Source organism: Pelodiscus sinensis, chromosome 1 (genome assembly GCF_049634645.1).
Source record: "Pelodiscus sinensis isolate JC-2024 chromosome 1, ASM4963464v1, whole genome shotgun sequence".
Taxonomy (NCBI): domain Eukaryota; kingdom Metazoa; phylum Chordata; order Testudines; family Trionychidae; genus Pelodiscus; species Pelodiscus sinensis.
This window is the reverse complement of record NC_134711.1, coordinates 104794888-104815636: the sequence shown is the minus strand read 5'-3', so window position 1 is coordinate 104815636 and position 20749 is coordinate 104794888. Positions and strand designations below refer to the sequence as shown.

Genomic DNA, 20749 nt, shown 5'->3' with positions numbered 1-20749 from the left:
ATTGACCATTCATTATCAGTGGGAAATAGGTCAATGGAGGGATGATAGGAGTTACTATAGAGAACTTTCTGGGTGTCTGGCTGATGAGTCTTGCCCACATGCTCACGGTTTAGCTGATCGCCATATTTGGGGTTGTGAAGGAATTTTCCTCCAGGGTAGATTGGCAGAGGCCCTGGAGATTTTTCGCCTTCCTCTGTAGCATGGGGTACAGATCACAGCTGGAGGATTCTCTGCATCCGGGGGTCTTCAAAGTATTTGAAGGCTTCAATATCTGAGATATAGGTGAGAGGATTATTCTAGGAGGGGTGAGTGAGATTCTGTGGCCTGCATTGTGCAGGGAGTCAGACTAGATGATCATAATGGTCCCTTCTCACCTTAAAGTCTATGAGTCTATGAGTCTATTAAGCTGAAGAACTTGCAAACAAAATGGGTGAAAATTATTCTCTTTGAATCGCCAGTGCTCACCACTGGTTATTTGTGTTGTGTGATTGATATCCTATGTCAGATGATAGTTCCTGCTTCCTGACTGGACAAAGCTTTGAATCAGGATCAAACATCAAGGCTATGTCTACACTGCAGAGTTTTTGCGCAAAAACTTGCAGTGTGTCCATACTACAAGCCTGTTCTTGCTCAAGAACTACAGTTAAGCATAAGAACACAGGACTTTTTGTGCAAGAGTTATTCCTCTCCCCACGAGGAATAAGCATTTTTGCGCAAGAGTTCTTGCGCAAAAAGGCATGTATGGACAGGCATGCGTGGATGGCTAAAATGACCATCAAAGCTTTCTTGCACAAGAGAGGCTCCACACTGCCATGGAGGCTGCAGTGTAGACATAGCCCAAGTGAAATACAAACTTTCATGATGGATTTTCAAACAAATAATTATTCATGCTAACATTTGAGACTTGGAATTCATGAACACAGCCAATTGGCACTGAGGAGTCTCATGATGAACAATATCTCATGCTTCATAACAAACCAAACCCTGTGCTTTTTCCCTCCCCCCCCAAAAAGACTTGTGAACTTTTTAGTATTGAACCAGCTCGGCCAGCTATATTCTCCTAATCTATCTCTAGATCCAAGGGATGTCAAGAGGATTCCAGACCCCTATTGTCTGTTTTTTTGAGCTGCAAGTTTTCAAACAAAACTGGGAATCAGGTGCCAAATTTCCACTGTAATTCATTAGAAACAGAGAGCCTGACTTCTCAGATTACTTAGAAAAACCCAGACTAGACCTCTTGTAACTTTTATGAAATGTAAGGTACGTTAGACATGAAGAAATGTAATGTGATGCTGTGCTAGATTATAGATATATCATATGCTTTAATCGAGTATGTATAGGCCTGATGAATATTTTTACAACTTCAGTGATCTTTGGATCAGCTCTTATAGGATATGCAAATGGACTCCAAATACAGAACTTGTACCCAGATTTCAAACACCTTAAAGCGTGGGGCTGTTGGGATCAGGGGGGTTTGATTTAGCTCATTATAAAGGTAATTTATATAAAATAAAACCCTATGTGTGTATTGTATTGACACTTCCATTGCTGAGGGCTGTTCAGATTGGGGAGTTGGCTAAATTCATCCAGGAAAACAGAAAGGTAAACATACTTTATCCAAATATTTCAGAATATACAGTATATACATTTTTTCCTGAAAACAGGTTAAAGATTTGGAGGAGACTGATGGATATAGACCCCCCTCCTCTAGTTCCAAGTAGGTGGTTCTAAGAAGTGCTGACTACAATGGGTTTTGAGAGGGTGCGCCACGCTTTTGGTATTAGGCCGTTGTTATTTTCTTCTCATGTCATGTTCTAAGATTCTGGGATCAGAGAGTAGAAACTGAAATCCATCATTCCAATTATTTCTTGCTAATATAGTCCTGAAGCAGCAAAATGATACTTTATGTATCCTAGGCAAAGAATTCAATCACCTGACTCCCCACAGCTTGCGTGCCACACTGTTTTGATAATGTTTTGTAATAATTAAATTTCTCTAGTAGCAGCAAGATTTTATAAAACATCTTCATTAGGTTAGTTGGGTGTAGAGGCTTTTATGCAGCAATTTTTCCTTAGCCTCCATTACTTTTGCGGGTATTAATATGGATAGACTTACAGCAGTTAAGGTGTATTAGTTACAGTAAACATGCAATTAGTTATGCCCAATTACATTTATTTACATTGATACAAATAAAAAATGAGAACAAAATAAGTGGTTTCAGATCATCTTGATTTATTAAAAAAAGATTGACAAGACTCACACCTCTACCTCTCTCTTCTTTCACAGCTTCTAGCACCTTCTTCCAACCTTTGAGAACTGGAATTCCTTTCCTCAAACTCCTTTTTAGTTCCCATCCATCTGGTTCCATCTTCTCCACTCCACTGACACAGTTTTCACCATGGTGTCTGACAAATTTGTCCCAGTTAAAACAAAAACGAACAAAAACAGCAATATTGCCATCCTCATTCTCATGACTTAAGAGCTGCTTCCAATCATGTGTCTCCCTGAATTATTGTCCTCTTTGGTTTTTTTTGACTAACTTCTAATCTGATTCCTTTCTAACTGCATTGTCAATATCTCTTTCCATGGGTTTTCCTTCTCCTCAATTGCATAGTGTGGTTCCATGTTGGGGCCATTCTTCTTCATCTTTCATATCCTCTCTTAGCCTACATCTATACTGCAATGCTATTTTGGGATACTCCAGTATCCCAAAATAGCTATGCCGCGTCTTAACAGCTGTTAATTACAAGATCTTCCCTCTGATACCTCTAATCACTCTACCTATACTCAGTCATTCCTGGCACACACACACACCCATCCCCTATTCCTCCTTATCTGCCCTCATAATGTGGGCCGGGAACTTTTTCTTCTCTTATGCTGTTTATAAAATACCTGCTGTAATGAGGCCTCAATCCTAAATGTACAATAATAAATTAGAATAAACATTTACGAGACATTCTAGTTAAACTAAAACAGCCTATGCTTCTTTTAGTACATTCAGGGCAATTTGTAGAATGATTTCACAAATCTCATTATGTAAATTGATTGTTTAAACGAGAAAGCAGTGGGGAAATTGCAGAGCCATTTTCACAACGTGTACCATGTACTACTACTTGCAGTAAACAAGTATTGTTTTTGTCTGTAAAAAGCATACAGATCTCAACTGCTATTACTTTATGTACTTGGTTCCCCACAGTCAACATTTGATAAAGAGAACAATATGTGAAATACAGGGTTAGAAAACAGGGCTGATTACTAGCTCCCATAAGGTCTCATTGCTACAAAAAACAAAACAAACAAACGAGTGCACATACACACACTGAGCTGATGTGCTTTCATGGTGTGGTACTCTGTCCTCTTCTAATTGCACATAGACCATCTAGCACTTCGTGAGTCTGCTACAGTGTTGGCTGATAGGCATTTGGCTTTTAGCTCATGCTTTTAGCTCTAAAGGTCCCACGTTCAATCCTGCCCACCAGTGTCTGGTGGTGTTACAAATAGGGGATCATCTGGCATACCAACCAGGAAGTCTCTGAAGCTCAGAATATACTTCTCAGCTAGGGAAAATATGTAACACCTACTTCCTTGGTGTGGTGCTCAGTTCTTCTGTAGTGGCACCTAGATCAGCAGTTCTGAAACTGTGGGTCAGAGCCCCAAAGTGGGTCGCAACCCAGTTTTAATGCAGTTGCCATGTCCGGCTTAGGCTTGCTGGGACCCAGGGTCAAATCTGAAGCTGAGTGTCAGGGCTCTGGTTAGAGGCATCGCTCCAAAGGGCTTCTGCCCCAAGTGTACCCTGATCTAGACTGTATATAGTTTGAGGAGTTTGCTACAGCCTTGACTACGATCCTTGTGGCTGTTAGCTCATATAGTAGAGGTTCATAAAATAAGCTTCAAAGGCCCAAGCTTGATCCTACTGAATGTGGTCTGTCAGCACTTAACTACCATTACTGCAATACTTGGGTTACAGTAGACTGGTTTTGTGTATTTTTGCTTAGTCCATCCAGTTATGCAAGAGAAGGAAAGGAGCAGACAGGGCAGAAAGGTGAATAACTTGGCTGGGATTTCAGTGTTCAACACACACAGATGAGAGTGTGCACCAAGGGGCCAAGTATAAGATGATAAAAGGGAAGAAACACATGAAGTTGGTTATAGGAGAAATGAGTAGACCAGGGAGAGGAGAAATGAATGAAAGGAGATGAGAAAGAATAGACAGGAGGTGCAGAGCTGTGAGAAGCAGTCCATTTTCTTCTCCTTCTCCCCCACATTAAGATATCATGTACTGTCATTATGAACACCAGGTGGTACCCTTCACAGTAAATGATGATTTTTTTAAAAAGCCAAATCTGCACATTTTTCTGTCGTCCCTGAAGTCACTAGTTGAGATAAAATGGAAATGAAAGTCAAACCAATCTACCTTGTTTTTTCAGTCATGTTTTAAAATTCTTGAACCTACTGAACTTCAGTGTTTCAGGGGGAGTTTTAGAAAAGGAAGACCAGAGACCAAAAATTAGTCCTTCTTTTGTAAACCAAAACCTGGTTGACAAGATTTTGTCAAAGGAAAGCCTAATTATGTTGCATTGTCCATCTCTAAATAATAGAAACAAATCTCTCCATTATGAGGCTTTTATTAGTTCAGCAAGGGCCTGTGATATGCTAAAGGAAGCTTCAGGGAATTATCTCTACCATCTCATAGTGAGTACCACCATGTAATGCAATATTAATATCTATGATTCAAATATCAGGATCCCTAAGTCTATTTGGAGGCCCATAGGCTTCCAGAAGGCTGCACACATGCACTGCAATCCACCCCTGAGAATCTGATGCAGGACTGGTGTTCTAGTGACAAGAGATTTATATTGATGAGAGACATTTGATGTTCTCTGTTTTCTGTGCTCTCTTCCAAATCTAATTAATAATTCTGATTAAAGTGTAAATTTAAACAGGTTTATTTCTGCTTACATACACAGTGGAAGATGTTCACTTTTCTAGGGACCTCAGCACTGCCCTGTGGAGAATGCAGAACATGATAAAACACTAGAGGGGGTTTAGTACCTAACTACCACTTTAAACATTTAAGTCCCAGATACAGATGCCTCTGGTATTTGCCCCCCCCCCCCCCCTCAGATGCCACCAAAACCTGTAGACCTCAAAGACCAATTTTTTTCAATAAGAGTTCCCTAGCATCTGTGTTTCTGTCTTTGAATATATGTACTGAAGCCTTGCTTTAGAATTCCAGACACTAATGCCAGTGCTATTCACAGACCAGTAGAAGATAGATATTCCACTGCTTAGATTACCTGTTGGGCCCAATCTGGTAGGTGTGCTCTAAGCCAGAGCAAACGTGACAATGACTAACAGTTAGGGCACTCACCCACAATGTGACAAGCCCAAGATTCAGTCTCTCTGCTCCAGTGACTGACTATTGATCCGAAGTGGAACAGCATCAACAAGACTGTTTGAGGGAGTTCTACATCTGATTATCCCGTAGCCCAGCAGTTAGAGCACTCATCAGAGAGGCAGATTCCCTGTTCAAACTGTTCTCTTGGGACAGAGGGAGGACTTGAATGGGGTAACTTCTCCAGGTAAATCTCCTAACCACTGGGCTAAAAATCATCCTCCTCCTTATGAGCTTCTTGCAAGAAGCACCTTAGGCCCCTAACAGAAGGTTTGTACCTGAGCATCTGAAGCAGGGAAAAGTGCCAAAATCCCTGAATGGGTAGGGCTTAAAATCCACCTCTTTCCTTGACATCTGTCACTGGCTACTGTCAGTGAGCAGCTGCCTAGCATGTTGGCTTTTGTGACTTCTTTGGCAAGTCTCTGTCTCCATTCATGTTATAGGAAGCCTGAGTCCCTAACACAGGCTTATGAAACCCAATGATATCCCAGGCACCTAAAAGTAAGGTATAGTGACAGTCAGCATCACAACAGTGAACCCTCTTTGTGAATGTAGGCGGAACAGAAGTTTAATTATAAACATGTATTTATTAATATGGGCCAGACTTTTAAAAACATAGCTTCTTTTTTGCACCTGCAAAGTTACAGATGTAAATTTATGGTCCCAGTTTTGCAAAAATAGAGGCCTGATGAAGACTGTGGCAAAAATGTGGTTCTCTATGTCAGGAACTTTGCAATGAAATTGCCCAAATACAGTAAATATTGGGAAAATGTGCCTCCGATATACATATAAGAGCAACAAATGGCAAAGAAAATGAATGTACAGTCTGGACCTCCCTGGTCCGACAACCTCGGGTCCTGACTGGTCCTGGATGAGGGAATTTGCTGGACCACGAGAGGCCCTTTGTCACCAGCCTCCCTGGCTATGTCTGAACTGCAGGCTTTTTTTGGAAGAACCTTTTTTCAGAAGAGATCTTCTGAAAAACCTTTTTTCAAAAGAGAGCGTTCACACACAAAAGCGCATTGAAAAAGTGATCTGCTTTTTTGAAAGATAGTGTCCACACTGAATGGACGCTATCTCACATTTAAGCTGTGATTACTATGGATGAAGTGGCCACCAGGGCACCTGTGCTTTTTCCTTTTTCCTCTTCTTTCGAAAACTCCCTCTTCCCCATCCATACACGCCTTTTTCCGAAAGAGTTCTTTAGGAAAAAGGCTTCTTCTTCAGAGAAAGAGGATTACCAACGCCAGAAAAACCTCTCTGTTCTTTCAATTTACTTTTGGAAAAATGCGATTGCAGTGTGGACGTAACTCAGGTTTTGTCAGAAAAATGTCCATTTTGCCACCAAAAGTGTGTAGTATAGACCAGCCTGCTGATCCCCCACTACCACAAGTTCCATATCTGGGCCAGGCTCACCCCGGTGCCTCCGGACTGGCTGGGCAGGCTGCTGGCCCCCGTAGGGTTTTCCAGAGTCCAGCTCTGCTGTCATCCAGCTGGCCGGACACGAGTCCCTCTGCTGCCAGGCTGCCACATGCTAGCCCTCCTGCCACTAGCTCTGGACCCAGCTAGGGTGCCAGACAATGGCCCTGCTGCCACTGGCTCCGGCCCTGGCTGGGCTGCCGGACAATGACCCCTACTCCCCTGCCACTGGGTTCCTGGCCCTGGAATTCTCTGTCCAGGAACATCTGTGGTCTAGCAGGACCATGGATGTTGGTGGACCAGAAAGTCCCAGTTTATAGCGGTACAGTCTGTATATATGCTCCTTGTTAAACTCTCTTTGGTGAGAGAATTCAGTAGCAATGTGCATGAAGATACTAGAACTTAGATATACCAAAAATCTCCCATCTTTTATTTATTATGGGGTGAGGATCTCATTGAATTTTGAACTGTAAGGTAAAACACTCCTCTAGTATGGTATATAGGTCTGATATTGCAAAAATGTACACATTCACTTTAGACAGTATGGGTAGTGCCACTGACTTCAACAAGACAACTCACAGCAAAATTTAGCATGTGCATGAAACTGCAGGATCAGGATCTATGATGTGCTTTTTCCTAGACAAAAGCTAACTTTGTGACACAATAGAAGTTAATTGAGTGGCATCATTAGCTACTGCACTTGATGCCAGGAATACTCCACCAATAAGACCTAGATTTCCCACTCATTTAAAATACTTTATTAACACCCAGGATATAAAAATAGCTTGTTTATAAGGTTACTTTCTGAATTGATATAGCTGGAAAATGCACTAAATGAGTTAATTGAGGTACTAATCAATGAGATAAAAGAAATCCTTTTTTTCACACACATGGAGATTAATCATCTAGGTTGCTGAATAGTAAACAGAAATCAAAGTAAAATTAGGGATTTAAAAACAAAATCAGGTTTCTTTTATGATTGATTTGCATCCAATTAAACAAAAGCATTAAAGACCCGCTAGAAGAAATTACTCCTTAGTAGTTCATTTCGGAAAGAATGTTTAAACTTATACTGATATCTTTCCAACAAAACCTGCTACTCTCAGCTCATTAACAGTAAAAGCAGCATGAAATGAGAGCATCTTTCATCTAGACATCTGGATTTCACCTTGAGAGAAATGGACTCTATGTGCTTGCAATATTTGTTGACTGACAGGAAGCAGAAAGTACCAGAAACTGATATAGTTTAAGACATTTACTCTGCAGTTCTGCACATTCAAGTGCTTCAGATTGTTTGAACATCTATCCCACAACTTTTGGGTATATACCCAAATCAAACTGAGCCCAGTTTTGTATATCACAAGTTTTTACCTATTGTTGGGATATATAAGGATTAATAAGGGTCTAGGAACGCAATAGTGATAGGATCTGGCCAGAGCAGATATTGTCCTTTGAACATGTTTTTTTCCCCTTCATCCTTGCAGCCTGGAAAGATAGATAAAGGGTCTGGCCAGAGCAGGTATTGTCCTTTCTGATGTATAAATATGCTCTTTCCCATCATCCTTGCAGCATAGAAAGATAGTTCCACTGAACAGTGTCTTCTTTGTATTGTCCTCTCACTTGCTCTGCAAAAATACTTTAAGGGTCACTGTCATGGCTCCTTCCCCATGATAAATGCCGAAGTGGGGGCCAGCAAGTGTACCCCAAAGCCTTATCTACCAGGCTTTGGTATAAAACTTCCCCCCAAGATCTTAAAAACCTAGATCTTGGGAATAAAACTTCCGCTGCCACCACCCAAATGTTGATAAAGAAATCAGGGGAAAGATCATTTGGGAAATCTTACCCCTAAAATAAAAATCAAGGCACACAATTAACCACTGCCAGGTTAATAAAAGAAAAGAAAGAACTTTTATTATTACAACAATATTCTGGTTGCAAGTATAATGACTAGAGAGGAAGGTAACAAAATATACTCATGGAGAAACTCCATGGGCCTAGAACTTAGTTACAAAGAAAAGCCAAAACATCTTTTAAACAGTGCCAGATCTCAGATCCCATACCTAATCCTTAAAACAATAAAATCTAACGAAACTGCCTAAACTTTACCCTACTTACAGAAAATGAAGAATGGTGTCTTGGAGAGAGAGAGACATGCTTGTCCCTCTCTGTAGCTGCAGAGAACTCTCCGAGAGACAAAAGGGAGAAAAGAAAAAAAACCCAAATTCCTTTGTCCCAGTTTGAAAAGTCCCACCTACATTCCTATTGGTCACTCCACCTAGCTAGGTGTAGTTAACCCCTTAATCCCCAGGCTGCTGGCTAACCCTCATAATCATGACAGTCACATCCTTTGTAATCTCTGTAACCTGCTAATTTGGGAAATGCGTAATGTAGAAAAGTGCTGATCTAACTGAAAATCCTGTAAACAGTAAACAGGGGTGGGTCTAATAATATTCACCACCTGCCTATTAATATCTACTGTATAGGAGTTAACATTACTAAATAAGGATTTAGGGGAAGTAGTGATAGATGTGTAAATTAACATACTAAAATGGATAAAGGAGTGTAATTGGTGCCAAATCATTGCTCACTCAGAACGTTGTGTTGGGGTCCGCGGGGAACGAGTATCTGCAATAAAGAGGTCTATTTACTCCATCCGTTCCTGGGTCGCCCGTTCCTTCTCTAACATCAATTAAGACCCCAGTCCTGAAATGTGATCTGCACAGCCAGATCACTGCACCGCCATCAAATCCCAAGGACTTTAATGGGAATATGCACTGGCAAATGAAACCAGGCTGCAAGGCTTGGGCCAAAAGAAACCTAGTTAAAATAGGAATTAAATATATACTCTATATGGGGAGTATGTCTGAACTCCAGTGCCTTGATCTGCCTCAGTTTAGTTCAGCTAGGTACAGGTATTTTAGAAGATCTCATACTGATAGATTTCATAGACATATTATACAACTCAGAAGAAGAGATGACTTCTGCCTAAAGGGTGAATAATCTGACTCGGGCAAATGTGATGCATGATACAAAAGTTAAAATATAATGTGATGCATCTGTCACTATCATATATGAACCTTGTACAGTTTGATAACATGTTCTCATAAACAAATATACTTGGAAAAGTATTTTCAGTCGCTTTTTTTTTTATGCACTCAGCAAAGGGGTCAGAAAATGCCAGAAAGTTCACGGACAAAATGGAAAAAGCCTAGAAAAATATAACTTAGTTTTCAATGCAAACAATTTAACACAGTTCCATTTTCAGGATTGGGAGCTACAATTTTTAGCACGTTATATTATAATCTAGGCAAACATTGGGGGCATATTCCCTGCCCCCTCTTCTCCCTTTGAGAGATGTAGGGAAGCAGCAGCATGTGCAGTTAATCCAAGCAAGGGGGGAAATCCACAAAAGAACTAACAGTCACCACAGTCATGAGAACTGTTCACAAAACAGAATTTCAGTTTGAGGGGAAATTCCATTGGAACCACATTTGTTCTCATACCAACGATGGGACAGAAGTTAACATGTCAAACTGTCTCTGATGAAAAAGCTTAAAACCAAAACACATTACACTGACATTTTTTGATCCAGACAAAAATAGAAGTGTTTCATTTAGAAAAGTAGACACTTCAGACATTTTGAATAGAAATCAGAGAAATGTAGTGGTGGAAATGACCTGAAGAGATCATCCAGTCCATCCCCGGTACTGAGGCAGGACCAAGTAAAACTTGAGCCTCTCTGACAGGTGTTTGTCCTACCTGTTCTTAAATGTCCTGTGATAGGGAGTACACAGCCTCCTTTGGAAGCTTATATCAGAACTTAACTACACTTATTGTTAGAAAGTTTTTCTAAATAGTTAATATAAATCTTCTTGGCTGAACATTAAGGCCATTACTTTTCCTGCCTTCAGTGGATATGAAGAGGATTCGCTCACTTTGTAAAAGCATTCAACAGTCTTTAAATATATTATCAGGTCCCCACTCTGTCTTCTTTCCTCAAGAAGAAACATGTTCAGGTTATCTATACCTTTTACATTTTTTATTTCTCTCCTCTGTACTCTCGCCACTTTGTACACATCTTCCTTAAAGAGTGGCACCCAGAACTCTATATGGTAACCCATATAAGGCCTCACCAGTGCCAAGTAGTGTGGGACAACTATCTCCAGTGTTTGACACGTGACACTACTGTTAATACACACCCAGAATTATATTAGATTTTTTTTCAACTCCATCACACTGAGTGTGGTGAGAAGTCCTGTGGCACCTTATAGACTAACCGAAGTGTTGGAGCATAAGCTTTTGTGGGCAAAGACCCACTTCGTAGTGGAAATTTCCAGAGGCAGTGTAAACAGGTCTCTCGTCGACCGCGGGGAGAGGGGGGTCTGGGCCTGCCCCCTCTCACGGACCCCAGCCCAGGGCCCTAAGGACACGGGCACCTCTGCTGTCCGGTCCGGCTGGCGGGGCGATCCGCCGTAACTCGTCAGCCCACTAGCTCCCTTTGCCTGCCCTGGGCTACTTCCTCTCTCTGCAGTCAAATCCCCTTGCCTCCTGGCTCACCTCTTGGTCTTGGGTTCCCTCCGTTGTCAGGCCTCGGCGAACGGTCACGTCCGCATCCCTCCTTCCCTCTGTGGCATCTCCGGGGGTTTAAATCCCCGCGCAGACTCCCGGACCGTGGGGTCCCGCCCCTTCCGGCGTGGTCCTGCTTCTGGTCCGGCGTTGCTCCTCCCTGCGTCGGCACCCAGCCGGTCGGCGGTGCGTGGGCGTTCGGCCGGTGCAGCCGCATGGGAACAGCTGTCGCATAGCTGGTAGGCCAGCGCCTGCGTCAGTCGGCCCGCGCCACGCGGTGCACCCGACACCGCTACCCCGCCTCCTTGCACGGGGGCTGCTGGATAAGCGGCCACCGGCGGGACTGGAGTGCGGGGCGCCTCCGCCCCGGCACAGGCAGGTATAAATGTACAGGCCAGAATCAGGCTAGAGATGATGAGGTGGATCCAATCAGGTGGTGCATCTGATGAAGTGGGTCTTTGCCCACGAAAGCTTATGCTCCAACACTTTGGTTAGTCTATAAGGTGCCACAGGACTCCTCACTGCTTTTGCAGATTCAGACTAACATGGCTACCCCTCTGATACAGCACATTGAATGTAATCCCTTTATAACCACCAGATCCTTTTCTGCAGTACTATCACCAACCCTGTCATTCCCCATTTTGTAGTTGCTCAGTTGATTTTTCATTCCTAAGAGAAGTGATCTTTGCGCATGTCTTTACTGAATGTCATTTGTTGACTTTTGACCAATTCTCTAATTTGCCAGGGTCATTATGAATTATAACCACATCCTCCAATGTGCTTGTAACCCTTCCCAATTTGGTGACACTCACAAATTTTCTAATTATACTTTCTACTAAGTTATGAATGAAAATATTGTCTAAAACCAGACCTAGGACTGACCTAGAAGACAGCACTAGATATGTCCTTCCAGTTAGGCAGCAAGCCACAGCTTGACTATGGATTGTCAATCAATTGTGCATCTCCAGCAGCAACTTGACCTAGACCACAATTCTCTACCTTGCTTATGGGAATGCTTTGTGGGACTGTGCCAAAGCCTTTCTAAAAGTAAAATTATCAAGTCAATTTCTTTCCCTCACATCGTAGGCCAGTAATCATATCAAATGGTTTAGTAGGATTTGTTCTTGACAAATCCATGCTTAGAAACTGATGGTTTCATAATTTCTTCCGATATATTTCCAGGTATCCAAATGTAAATTTGAATTTAAAATATTGATTCTAAACTAAAGTTTGAAAATTTCCAAAAAAATCAGATTTTTGAATTTAAAAAAATCAATATTTTCCACGCAGAAGGTACCAATTTTGACAAAGCCCCATAATTTTTCAGAAGAACTTTTCCATTGACAAATTTCAACCAACTGTAATAATCGAGTAATTGAAGACTGAATCATAACCTACATAAGGAGAATATTAATTTTACTTTAAACCTTTATTTTGGCATTTTCTAATTTCAGAGTGATTGACGTTGCAATGTTAGTGTCCTTTTACTGTATTTTTTTAATGTAGAAACATATGAGGTCAAGCATCTGTCTCCAAAGAAAAGTGGATAGGTCAACATTCACTCACTACTCCTATAGGCCAGGTCGAATGGAAAGAAGAATCTGGTTTGGATGATGTTGAAGAGAGAAGAAAAATTAATTTGAGAGTGAACAGATACTGAAAATGTCTTCAGGAAAACAGATGGATAGTTATAAATGAGGAGAAAATTTTAAATCAAATAAAGCAAATAGAACAAGGGAGACAGATTTAAATCATTTATACAAAATCATATGCTAAAATGATGCACCACACTGTGCATACGATACCATGATAATAAAGTTTGATTATATTTCAGGAGACCAAAGGGACACAGTTCTTCAGAATAAGGTGACCTGGTCAGTGATAACACAGTATATGTGTGCAGATTAGGGAATAACCTTTTCAATATGACTTCTTCTTACCGTGTTTCTGAATAAATTTGATGGGAAAATATTATTTGGGATCTTGTGGTTTCAGATTAGTTTTGTGCATTGGTTTTGTTAGGATGTTAATAGACCCTCAGTTGACAAAATATCCAGTTATACTGTTCCAGACTTTTAGATAATTTTGGTAGGAAGATATTTTGGGGGCCTTTAAGTGCTACCATGCGGTAAGTCATAAAAATATTGTATTTTGAAATGTAGAAAAATACTTTGGAAGGCAGAAAAAAGCTCTTGAAATTTATAATTCTCCATATTTTCAATATTTTCCCACATTTTTCTACAGCCAGGTTTGCTTCATTAGCTATGAACCTTATATAAGATGGGTGAGGTGAAATGTCGGGAGAAGCAGATTGCCTGCATGATGGTTGTATCTGCCTGTGTTCTAGGAATGGCATGTGTGAGAGTAAATAAGCAGAGTATACATATATTCCATGTCAATTTTTTCTCCTACTGGGAAGCTGACGTGCCAGGCCACAGAATTCCACCAGGCTGTGTCTAGACTGCATCTCTTTTCCGTAAAAGGGATGCAAATTAGACACATTGCAATTGCAAATGAAGCGGGGATTTAATCCCCCCCCGCTTCATTTGCATAAACATGGCTGCCGCTTTTTTCCGGCTCGGAGCTCTGCGGAAAAAAGCGCCAGTCTAGACGCGGATCTGTTGGAAAATAAAGCCTTTTCTGAAAGATCCCTTATTCCTTATTTTAAGAGGAATAAGGGATCTTTCGGAAAAGGCTTTATTTTCCGAAAGATCCGCGTCTAGACTGGCGCTTTTTTCCGGCAAAGCTCCGAGCCGGAAAAAAGCGGCAGCCATTTTTATGCAAATGAAGCGGGGGGGATTTAAATCTCCGCTTCACTTGCAATTGCGATGTGTCTAATTTGCATCCCTTGTACGGAAAAGGGATGCAGTCTAGACACAGCCCCACTGTTCAATAGAAAATTTACACTAGTATTGGAAGAAAGGACAAATATTTTTAATACACATCTCTATGTAATAAGGTCCTAATCAGTAAAATATCTTTTTCTTTTGGTTCATTGTTTATTTTGTTAGCTTCTGTATCATGTATCTGAAAATTAATTGAAAGAGAGACAGTAAAGCTGTTTATTGAACTTTCGGACTAATTTATCTAGTCCATTGTGCTACTCTACCAACAGGGCACAAAAATCACAAAGAAAAAACCTCTGTAAACATGTGCTTAAAACCGAGAAATAGGTATAAAAAGGACAAATTATAGGAACTAATGACTATAATGATTCTCAAGCATAAAACCCCCCAGATCTAGATTTTGCAATTCTCATATAAAAGCACTTATATGCTATTACAGACATAATTGGAAAGGCAAAAACAAAACCTTTCATCAAGCTGAGCCATGTTTCAAAATGCCAATGAGAGGTTCAAAAACAGTGTATTGTTCAGTGAATGGGTAATATGGGAACATGGACCATACTCCATCTGCTTATTCTGATGTAAATTGGGAGTAACTAGACTGAATTATGAATTTATACTGAAGATGGGGACAAATTCTGCCACACTTCTTTTGCATAAGACTCACAAGAATAGACTAATTTGTGCAGTGAGGTAGTACTCCTCATTTTGGGGCCTAGCATTTGGCCTTTCACCTTTACATTATAGTTTCAAATTGACGCCTGCTCAGTACTGACAGATGGAAATAACTTTCAGCTTTTCAGTGGTCTGTGCTAAATGAGCTTTGGGGAGGAGGTTAGGGTTCAGCACAGTTTTGGATTTTACCTTGTGTACCTCATGAAAGCTGAATCCTGTGACTTTGTATATGAATTCGTAAGATACAGAATATATGATGTGACATGTGAAGCATTTTGAACATTGTAACCCCATTAGTTCTTGGTCGTGGATCACATCACTTTGACTAAGAACTTGTAGTATCCTAATAGTTGAGTTTTTCCCTGTTATACCATTGCCAGTATAATCAAATGAATTATTTCTGTGAAGATGTCCCAATGCTCACAGTACCTAACACGCTAGTTACCTGGCAGACAGTTATGCAGCAGGTTGCCCTCAGGTGACTCCTGAATATGTGATTCTTGTTCTGAAGGAGGCATCAAGTTGTTGTTTGTCATTTATCGTGTGGCAACAAATTTCAGTTCTTTTTCTTCTCTTTCCATTCTCTAGGGGGAAGCAGCAGGTGTCATGTTAGTTTAAGTCTTGTGAAAAAGAATAAAAGAATCTGCGCAAGACTTCAGACTGACTGCTGTATTGCCAAGTTTGGTAAAAGCCCAGATGAAAATCGTATGTGCATTCCTGCTAGAATTACTTCTTCCTATTAGGTTTAGCAGTTGCATTATGAATGATCTCATCTAGAAATCAGTGTACATCTCTTTATAACTATATGTTAGAATTGTGCTACTATTCCTCACCTCCTGAACTCGGACAGTTAAGAGCAGGGATACTTATTTGACTTATTGGTGTAAAAAATAAAGTTATTGCACCACAAGCGTTAAACATACAAAATGAGCAGATCATTTCTTTGCAGGTAAATTACCTTTTCCCTGGCGACAATCTAATCACTGCAAGTGATTGTATTAAAGTCAATATTGTCCCAGACTTGCTTCTGGAGGAGCAAGTAGCAGCAGTGATGCTGGCTATTAGCTTTCACCCAACACCATATATAGCAAGGAAGTCATATTTTTCCTCTTAAATGTAAAGGATATTTGTCAAGTTTAGACTGGACTATTGCAATGTGCTGAAAAATGGGGCAACATCTTAAATCTGCCGAGCAGCTGAAATTGAACTGCTGCATTCTACACTAGCTCAGTTGTTGAGCAGAGTATCCTGTTGGGAGATTATGATGCTCATTGGACATTGACTTGGAATCTTCCCTGTCTTGGGAGCATCCCATATTGTTCCCCATGCCACACTGGCAAAGATGAGATCAGCTGAAAAGACCTAGCTGGTGCTTCTGAGACACTATTGTGCAAACTAATGATATGGCCTTTGATTAAAGAATTCATTCACCACCAAGATCTGTAACAACCAGAATTTGTGAGCAGAGAGGGGGGCCAAAAGGCTTTTTTGCTAGAGATAGAGAAGTGAGATGATACCTAGTGTGGAATACAGCTCAGTCATCTTGAGAACATCTGTATCAGAAGGTGCAGAATATGCTGTTGATGTTTATTGTGCAATATATTTTAAAATGTAAGTTAATTTATTTAGATTAAAATGATTCACAAGTCACTAATAAAGAATAAATCTCATAGGGTATGTCTACACTACAAAGTTAGTTCGAACTAACGGACGTTAGTTCGAACTAACTTTCATAGGCGCTACGCTAGCGCTCTGTTAGTTCGAATTTAATTCGAACTAACGGAGCGCTTAGTTCGAACTAGGTAAACCTCATTCGACGAGGATTAAGCCTAGTTCGAATTTACTAGTTCAAATTAAGGGCTGTGTAGACCCTTATTTCGAACTAGTGGGAGGCTAGCCCTCCCCAGCTTTCCCTGGTGGCCACTCTGGCCAACACGAGGGAAACTCTACTGCCCCCCTCCCGGCCCCGGAGCCCTTAAAGGGGTACGGGCTGGCTACGGTGCCCGTGCCAGGTGCATGCCTGCCAGCACCCAGCCAGCAGACCCTGCACCTGGCACGGCTCGAGCCAGCCACCCGATGCCCCCCGGGAGCTTGCCCGGGACCGCAAGAGGCGGGCACCCGCCTGGGCTAGTGCGGACATCGTTGACCTCGTCCACGACCTCCGCACTAGGCACAGGAAAGTGGCCGTCTAGGGCAGGAGAGCTGCCAGCCTGGCCACCCAGGAGCAGGTGTGCATGAAAATCAAGGTGGTCCAGTGAGACCCCCGACCCTGAGCCCTGAGCTTAGAATGGCCGTACTGGGTCAGACCAAAGGTCCATCTAGCCCAGTAGCCTGTCTGCCAACAGCGGCCAACCCTAGGGACCCTGGAGAGGATGGACCGAAGACAGTGACCAAGCCATTTGTCTCGTGCCATCCCTCTCCAGCCTTCCACAAACCTTGGGCAGGGACACCACTCCTATCCCCTGTCTAATAGCACTCCATGGACCCAACCTCCATGACTTGATCTCACTTCCCTTTAAACTCTGTTCTAGTTCTAGCCTTCACAGCCTTCTGCAGCAAGGAGTTCCACAGGTTGACTCTTTGCTTTGTGAAGAAGAACTTTCTATTACTAGTTTGAAGCCTGCTACCCATTCCTTTGGTGTCCTCCAGTTCTTCTTTATGGGAACTAATGAAGAACTTTTCTGTATGCACCCTCTCCACCCAACTCCTGCTTTTAGAGACCTCTATCCTGTCCCCCCTCCGTCTCCTCTTTTCTAAGCTGAAAAGTCCCAGTCTCTTTAGCCTCTCTTCATATGGGACCTGTTCCCAACCCCTGATCATTTTAGTTGCCCTCCCCTCTCCCAGCCTCTCTCTTCCCCTCTTCCACCTCCTTTTCCCAGTCTCCCCCAGTTTTGTTCAATAAAGACAGAGTCAATGTTGGAAGAAACGTTATCTTTATTTTGTACATCAAGAAGAGGGGCTAGGGAAGGGTAAGTGGAAGGAGGTGAGGGAGGAATGGGGTATGTGCCCCTGATGGGGAGGACTGGGCTGGCTCTGCGGGCTTCTGGGGGTGGAAGCTCTCCTGCAGCCCCCCAATTGCCCCCTCTCCCCAGTTGGCAGCCTGCGGCAAGTGCAGCCGGGCTGATGGCCGAGTGCTGTGATGTGCCCAGTGTGGGTTCTCTGGGCAATCCAAGCCAAGACTGCTTTGCAAGCGGAGCACCCCTGAGAACTGTCTGTCCGGGGTGGGGGTCGGGTCCCTTTAAGCACAGCCCTCGGCTAGCCTGAGACAGCATCTCCACGCTCTAAGTCCTCATCTGATGCCCTGCCGGCACTGCTTCTGGCCATCCTTAAGCCTGGTTCAGGGTCCACTTAATGTGGACATGCTAGTTCGAATTAGCAAAACGCTAATTCGAACTAGTTTTTTAGTCTGGATCCGTTAGTTCGAATTAGCTTAGTTCAAATTAACTAATTCGAACGAAGTTAGTTCGAATTAACGTTGTAGTGTAGACGTACCCATAGCTCCCTTCTCCAAAGAGCATATGGGGCAGATCTGCAGTTGGTGTATATTTGTGTAAAGTCATTGAGGGGGATGTTGGCTCACATTTATAACTGTGGTTCTTTATGAAATCTCACATTAGTAACTGTAAGATTTTCATTATTTCCCCACTAGAAAATAATTCTAATATGTCACATATCCTGCCATAGCTTCCAATTGTGCCAACCAATTCCCCTAAACCTACTACTAATTGTTCTTCCTTTGCTAAAATGTTTAAAAAAAAAACAAACAAAAAAACTTCAGACTATCCTTTTGCAAGGTGCAGTATCAAAAACTTTAATGAAATCCAGGGAAGTTATATCCACTGCTTTACCTTTGTGAACCAGTTCAGTAATACAGGGTAGGTCTACACTGCCACCCTAGTTCGAACTAGGGTGGCTAATGTAGTCATTCGAACTTGCAAATGAAGCCTGGGATTTAAATATCCTGGGCTTTATTTGCATGTTCCCAGGCGCCGCCATTTTTAAATACCCCGTAGTTCGAACTACCTGCAATGAGGAGTAACGGTAGTTTGAATTAGGAGCTTTAATTCGAACTACCTAGTCCGTGCTGCGTGTAGCCGCGGGCAGGTAGTTCAAACTACGGGGCATTTAAAAATGGCGGCACCCGGGAACATGCAAATAAAGCCCGGGATATTTAAAGCCCGGGCTTCATTTGCAAGTTTGAATGACTACATTAGCCACCGTAGTTCGAACTAGGGTGACAGTGTAAACATACCCACATATACTCAGTTGCTTGCAAGACAATTTTCATGACTTATTAAATTATACATTTCAAAAAATTGCATAATTTTGTTCCCAATTAAAGCTGCTGGTTGGTTTTCCTCCCAGGGCTGGTGAAGGTGGCATTCAAGTCCATGACCACCTTCTGCTGATGGAGAGGACAAGCTTTAAATTTTCATAGAGCTAAGGTTTTCTTTAAAACCTTGTCCCTTCCTCCAACAGAAGGTGGATCCATTAAAAACCATTACATCCTCTAGCTTGACTTTTTCTTAAATATACCATTCAGATGGTGCACTGCATTGGACTCCCCCCAGGAAAACTAGAAAGGCATAGATGGCCTTATTGGGCTCACTGACATAGCTGCTACAGGAGAATGAGTTATGTCTGCCTCATAAGCAACCTACTAGAAGCTAAGTATTGCCTGTGGCCATCAGCCATTAAATCAATTTGGTGCTGAATAGATGTGCAGCAAGTATTTCCATCCTATGGTGAGAAAAATAAATGGCAGGAGCCATCTTGTGACAAGGAAGCCCGAATTGTCCACTAATTGGGGATAGAAATGGTGTCCCTGGCCTCTGTTTGTCAGAGGCTGGAGAAGGATGGCAGGAGAGAAATCGCTTGATCATTGTCTTCGGTCCACCCTCTCTGGGGCACCTGGTGCTGGCCACTGTCAGCAGACGGTATACTGGGCTAGATAGATCTTTGGTCTGATCCAGTACAGCTGTTCTTATGTTCTTAACTATAAGTGAAATTAAATGGTCTTAGCTTGGTTACATATGAAGCTACACAGATGGAGCTGTACTTGGAAGGAGAAAGGAGGAATAACCACTTTTTTCATTCATTTTCTCTTGACTGTACTCACCTCTCTCCTGAATAGCTCTTCACAGTCTGGGGACTGACTGGAAGTGGGAAACTAATACAGGGATCACATTCAAGAGAAAGAAGCCAGTGAGAGCACTTAAGGCCTGATCCAAAGCACACTGAAATCAATGGGAATCCTCCCTCCTTATTGTTGACGTAATGAGACTACTCTTTCATCCTCATCATCCGCTATATTCAACACCCTACTGACACCAAAAGCTAAGTATTGGCCATTTATAGCCCACTTTGTTAGCTTCATTTAGACTGGACACTCTAATAGACAAGATTTTTTCCTTCTCTTTCCTTCCCCATCTTCCCTCTTTTTCTGCTATTTATTTGTACTTCTGGACCTCTTGCCCCATTTATCTGAAGAAATGGGTTGTGTCCACAAAAGCTCATGATACTATCTACATTTTTATTAGTCTCTAAGGGTATGTCTACACTACAAAGCTGGTTCGAACTAACGTCCGTTAGTTCGAACTAACTTTCATAGGCGCTACACTAGCGCTCCGTTAGTTTGAATTTAATTCGAACTAATGGAGCGCTTAGTTTGAACTAGGTAAACCTCATTCCATGAGGATTAAGCCTAGTTCGAACTTACTAGTTCGAATTAAGGGGTGTGTAGCCCATTAATTCGAACTAGTGGGAGGCTAGCCCTTCCCAGCTTTCCCTGGTGGCCACTCTGGCCACACCAGGGAAACTCTACTGCCCCCCTCCCGGCCCCAGAGCC

General features: G+C 42.1%; 1 long non-coding RNA gene across 1 annotated transcript in view; it reads right to left on the bottom strand.

The window, feature by feature from the left end:
* The window catches only part of LOC102452707 (uncharacterized), a 42138-nt gene extending 32990 nt beyond the window's left edge, over positions 1 to 9148 (bottom strand). Inside the window, exon 1 of the long non-coding RNA XR_012900832.1 lies at positions 8930 to 9148. This is a non-coding gene — a long non-coding RNA (uncharacterized LOC102452707). The remainder of the gene's footprint in view (positions 1 to 8929) is intronic.
* Positions 9149 to 20749: the final 11601 nt, after the last annotated feature.